This window comes from Phoenix dactylifera, unplaced genomic scaffold (genome assembly GCF_009389715.1).
Source record: "Phoenix dactylifera cultivar Barhee BC4 unplaced genomic scaffold, palm_55x_up_171113_PBpolish2nd_filt_p 001626F, whole genome shotgun sequence".
Taxonomy (NCBI): domain Eukaryota; kingdom Viridiplantae; phylum Streptophyta; class Magnoliopsida; order Arecales; family Arecaceae; genus Phoenix; species Phoenix dactylifera.
The window spans coordinates 76,867-83,150 of NW_024068931.1; the positions used below are offsets into that span (position 1 = coordinate 76,867).

The following is a 6,284-nucleotide window of genomic DNA, read 5'->3' on the forward strand; positions in this document are numbered from 1 at the left end:
TCGCCAGATTCGGGCCTCTCCTCTCCCGCTGTACTCTCCCACACCGCCGCTGCTGATTCTCGCGAGCTCTACGACGAGGGAGTGATCGATTGGGAGTCCGGGAGAGGGGGTCTGGTTTCTGGCGGCGTTCCGACGGGAGCTGCGGCCATGGCCACCGGGGGAAAGGGGAATCTCGAGAGGGTCCGGAGGGGCCTGTAGGACGGCCTTCTTCAATGCTGACGATGGTGGCGTCGCTGCTCGTTTCGTCGGCGCCGGTGCTCGTGGCCGTCGGGGACGTGGACCGGGTGTCGCTGGCGCTGGCGTCGAGGTTCGCGTGCGCAAGGTGCTACGCGTCAAGGACCACATGGAGAGATACGGCTTCAAGAGCTCGCTCATGGATATACCTCTCGTTTCCATCATCCGATCTCTTATAATCACATGTATAGCTTGCTCTTCCTCACTCCGTTGGTTTGCTTTCCGATCTTTTTTTTCTTGGCTGATTCCTGATGATATTGTCGCGCAAATCAGAAATAGTAGCCTGGCCGAGAACGTATTGGAATTTTTGATATTACTTCGCGATCTTACTTTTTGGGTTCGTTTTCCAACATGATTGGTATGATTAATCTTCTCTCGAATGAGAATTGGTGCTTGGTTTTCATGAACAGAAGATGGCTTTTAGTTTTCAGAATTGGAAGGGAAATCATCTTTGGCCTTTTGTTGTAAATGATTACCAGTTAACAATTTTTTTAGCTTTGACAGAAAAAGAAGTTTTCTTATTTTCCTTTTTTTTTTCTCGTCTTTCTTTCCTCCTCTTCTTTTCTCTTCATGAGCTTTGCTTTTTCTCTTGGTCTTTTTAAAGCTATTTTAAACTTTTCCTCAATGTTCATAGTTTTCCCTTTTTTTTCTTCCGGAAAAGGGTTAAACTTCTGTTGGAAGACGGCTTTTATTTTTTCCCCCCATCGAATTGAATTGTAGATAGGATTAAGTTGAAAATATTCACAGCTTTCTCTAATGGTGAATTGAAATGCGGTGTAAAAATCGAGACCCTAATTTCTTTTAACGTGTATTAAATAATTTTGGGACTTTTTACTCACAAAACCTATCTGTAGGTTTGAAAACTTAGAAAGACTTTCCTTTTTCTTTTTTTTTCCTCCCACATAGACCTTGTTTAACATAATATTCAATGAAGCTTTGTTTTCTTTCTGTTCCTCTTGCTTTCTCTCTTCTGTTATTTGCTTAATTCTTTCAATAAGGAACACGTTATGACTCTTTTTGGGAAAAAATCCCTTTTCAATGAATCATTAGCTATTCTTTATTTAAGTTGGCAATCTTCACGCTATATGTGTGTGTGTGTGTGTATATATAAAATTTATTTTGGGTACATGAAGTGTTTTCATGAAATGAATTAATCTAAACGACACAAATGGTGGTGGATTAAGACTTATTACTAAAAAAAATACCTTTTTTCTTAATGACAATTCTAAAGATTTGGCAGTATGATATTTGCCAAATTTCTTTAGAACTTTACAAAGTGGAAACATATTTCAAAGCATATTTTTTTATTCATGAACAGAAAAAAAAGAAAATGAATATTCTTTCACCTGTAAACCATCTCTGCTTCTTCTTTTATATTAATGATTAATTATAATGAGAGAAAAAAATTCTACTTAAGATCAGATTCAAATCCCTTGACAATACATTTGGTTTTCCAAGTACTTATATCCCATGCACGATCATATCTTCATCTTGCAGGTGTTTATTCTTTGTGCGATGGTCCTGAGCTTTCCCATGGTCCATATCTTGGAATAGTAACACTCTGTTCCCTAGCTTCGGTGCTCATCCTGTCGGTTAAGGCTTGTGTTTACACTCCTATCTCTGAGTTAGAACCTGAACATTCACCATCATTGGCGAGAGAGAGACTGCATTTAAGAAAATCATGGGGGATGCCTGTTCTTTCCTTTCTTCATTGGTCTTTGCACTTGGTCATGTTGTAGTTGCTTACAGGACAAGCTGCAGAGCACGGCGGGAAGCTCTTGTTTCACCGTGTAGATACAGAATCAGTATGTTCATTTCATGTACATTTTTCTAATTGTTATTTTCTTGATTCAAATGCTTCTATGTGCTATATTTCCCCTATATCTGTACTTCAGAATTTATTTTATATACTATTATCCTTTGTAAACTTACTTATATAGATATACAATTTTCTTTTTTAACTGCAAGTATATAATATATAAACAGAGCAGCACTTCAAGTTTCTGTTTTTTTTTTCCAGTATCATGAAGTCATCAAAATACTGCTTTTGAGAAAAGAATTTGTTTTCTGCATTTCTTTTTGACTTCTGAAGTGTTAGTCTTGTCGAGCATAGAATGCTGTTAATATCATCCATATCTTATTACAGCTAAATTCCTCTTATTCTATATATCAGGTCCTCACATGCAAGAATATGTTTTCTGGTTACCATAAGATCCCTCGATCTCCCACACCTTGTGGAAGAAATTCAAAGAGTGACAGTGAAATGAAAAGAAAAGCAATAGTTCGTGATGGGCGCGACCTTCCGATCAGTTTTCTTGCAGACATTGATAGCTTGTTCATTGCCTGTCATGGGCTTACAGTTCATTATAAGCTCAGTCTGTTTGACTCACCAAGCTCTTATTCTTTAACCTCCTCACCCTTCCATGAATCTAGTCCTGATGTGAGCCCACCAAGCCTTTCCTCGGCAGGGCTTAAACTTGAAAGGCCTTTGACATTCCATCTAAAAGCCACCATCGTCTCAACAGAAGCTTTAGTAACCAATTCCAAAATTCGTCTCTGTATGCACCACTATTAGCAGAATCTGCAACTCCGCCTCCATTCCACTCTGATGATATTCCTGTTCTGAGCCTTGATGATGGCAAAAGTGATGGATATTCATCTAGTTCTGTTAGTCTGGGAACCGGGGTAGAGGATAGGGGGAAGTTTGCTGTGATCTTGGTCCATGGGTTTGGAGGAGGTGTGTTCTCGTGGAGGCATGTGATGGGTGTGTTGGCTCAGCAGATTGGCTGCACAGTTGTGGCTTTGATCGGCCTGGGTGGGGATTAACGTCTCGCCCACGCAGGAAGGATTGGGAAGACAAGCGATTACCAAAACCCATACATGCTAGAATCCCAGGTGATTCTTCTACGCTTTATGTCCAGTTCCATATGTTGCTGTTCGTTCAAGTCTTTTGCAAAGCTAAATACATACATGTATAGAATCTTTAGCACATGTTACTGGCTCTCTTTTCCAGTTGCTCAGTGCTTCCTTAGGAGAAGTTGTTTACTTATTATTTCTAAGACATTAAAACCTTATTGTATATTTTTATTCATGCCTTTTATGAGAGTAGAAAATCAATTTCTGTTTATTTTTTGTCCTATCCATTCTCTCTTGGTACTGTTATACTGTCTCCTTCTGATTTACATCATCCTTCGATGAATTTAGGTTACTTCTTCAAATGACTCTGCCTTGTTCCCTCAGAATGGTCGACTTGGTTTACAAGTCAGAGGTTATCAATTGTTGCCAGAAACTTATATTTGTTTATTTTGTTTATCTATGTTGTTGGTATTCTCAGTTGGAGTACAGGATGGAAGCTTTAGCAGATCTCTTTCGTGGAGATATTTTCTGTGTAACTTGGATATGTCTTTTCTCACCATATTTTCTTAGTTTACCTACCAGATGTGCTATTTATATGTTTTTCTTTCCATATCTTCTTAGTATTCCATTTGTAATGTATAAATTTTCTTAATTATACATGTGAAGTAATGTAATTAGTTCTTTAAGTCTTCGGATTAACTTTTGGAAAGTGGCTTGGAACGAGATATCATGAAATCCAGAATAGTTGATGGCCATGTGTCATATGTGCACAACTGTAGGTTTTGCATCATTTGACAGTTATTCAAGGCATTCTTCCAATAGTTTTTGACATATGGTCTTTGTTTTTACTCATGTTATGGATTTTGAAGAGTTGATCCTTTGTCATAACAATGTGTAGGTTGACCTTCTTATTTCCTTCTGCTTGGAGCTGGGCTTTTCATCTGTGATTTTGGTCGGACATGATGATGGAGGCCTTCTTGCTTTGAAAGCTGCAGAAAAAGCACATGCCTCTGGTCAATCTGCCAATGTGAGTTACAGGATTATGCCTTTGATGGTATATCTTATATTATTGTGATCTAACCCCTTTCATGGAAACAACCCTTCCATATGCGGGTGTAAACTTTATACATCTGACCCTCCCTAGACCCCCCACAATTGCAGGAGCCTCGTGCACTGAGACGCCCAAACCCTTTTGCTAATTTATGTCTGCACTGAGACGTACATGTAGAAATCATGTGAATGGAATTTGTAGGCATATAATGCTAGGTGAACTTAGCATTATTTTGAAAAAAACTTCTCCTATGCAGAGTAATTACTAAGCGATGCTTGGTATCTCTTAAAATTTTTCTGGTCCGCTAGCTTGTTTTCTGAACTCAATGCTTGCATCTTTTAGATTGAAGTCAAGGGAGTCGTACTTGTTAGTTGCCAGCTTATCAAGAGAAGTTGTTCCTGCCTTTGCCCGAATCTCTTGCATACTTCACTGGGGAAGAAGCACATGGTCCGTCCTTTGCTGCGTACTGAAATTACTCAAGTCATTAACCGCCGTGCATGGTATGATGCTACCAAGCTAACAACAGAAGTTTTAAGCCTGTACAAGGTATAATTGATTATTTGATACCTACTCTGTTTTTCATCTTTATTTTCATAAGCATTAACCTGTCCTAACTAAAAGCCTATTATTTGCACTTCTTTTATCGAACATGTTGGTTCAGTGCTTGATTTTTTTTTACTCATAAACTCCTTGGAGTATAAATTCCCTTCTTTCTCCTTTGTATATTGTCCTTTCGAAAAGGAAATACTTGTAGGAAAAGAAATACTCAGTGGTTTTATGGATTTCTTTGGCGATGTTGTCTCGTGTTGGTGTTAACTTCTGGCACAATGCTTTTGCAAAAAAAAAAACTTAATGAATCTCTTGATCACTTTGATTTGGAGCAGAAAATTCATTGAATTGCAGATTATGCCTATCAAGCATGTAACATTTCATTTAAAATGTGGAATATGGTGAAGTAGCATCTCTCTCTCTCTCTCTCTCTCTCTATGTGTGTGTGTGTGTGTGTGTGTGTGTGTGTGGGATCCCTTCTGATATCTCTAAATTTTTAGCTTGAGCCTCTCTTTGATGTTATGAAACATAACTGACAATAATGTATTCCGAGCATTTTTTGATTATGTCAGCTTCTATATACATATACAAATGTTACGTCCTCATGAAACATAGTTTCTTTAAATAATATGCCTATTGTTCTTAATAACTGTTTTATTTAGGAGCGTGCCAATTCTAAGTCTCCCATAATCGGAAGCACCAACTTGCATGTAGCATGTTATTATTTGCTATAACACAACATAATCTGTGTATGAAGTAGTTAGTTACTAGCACAGCTGCCAACATATGACAAAGGTTTTTACCTTTTATCTTGTCTCTCAAGTTTGGTTTTCTATGACTGTCTAGATCTTATGACGATTTTTGGCATTTAGAGCCTTTAGTCAAATAAGTAAAAAAGTTGCTATTTTGGTAGTCTAATCCAAGGTTTTATATCCTGTGGGATGAAGGTGTCCCAATTTCTCCATGGAATGGGACGTCCCGCTATCTCGTCCTGTTCTAACAGTGGTTCCGGTCATGCATCCTGGTGGATATCCTCCGTCTCTCTTCCTTCTTCCTTCCTTCCTTTCTTTCTTTCTTTTCTTCTTTTCTTTCTTTTTCTTCTACCTTCACTTCTTTCCTTTCTTTTTTCTTTTTTTCTATCCTTATTTTATTTATTTATTTTTCCTTTTCTTCTTCTTTCTCTTTCCTTCTTCCTTCTTCCTTCCTTTCCTTTTCTTCTCTCTTGCTTTTTTTCTTTCATTTTTCTTGTTATTCTTTCCATTCACTTTTTTCTTTTCATCATTTTTCCTTCCGTTGTTTTTTTCCCTCTTTTTTCTTCTCTTCCTGTGTGGATTGGTTTTGGAGTTCCGACCACATCCCGATCTCTTTTTCTCACAGAAACGGGACAGGACGACTGGGACGCACACCATCCACCAGAATGTAAAATCTTGATCTAATCTCCTGTTTCTAAACTCAAAACCTTTTCTTAGCAGAGAATTGTATATGCTTTGATTAAATTTTGTGATTGCTTGAACATACTAAGTCGTGGTTAACATAAAGCAATGCAACTTTGTTTCTGAGTGGGGAGTTAAGAGTGGTCATTTTTATGAGTAGA

General features: G+C 38.1%; 1 pseudogene; it reads left to right on the top strand.

Moving 5' to 3' along the window:
- Positions 1 to 212: 212 nt before the first annotated feature.
- On the top strand, positions 213 to 4,800 carry LOC120108901 (annotated as a pseudogene).
- Positions 4,801 to 6,284: the final 1,484 nt, after the last annotated feature.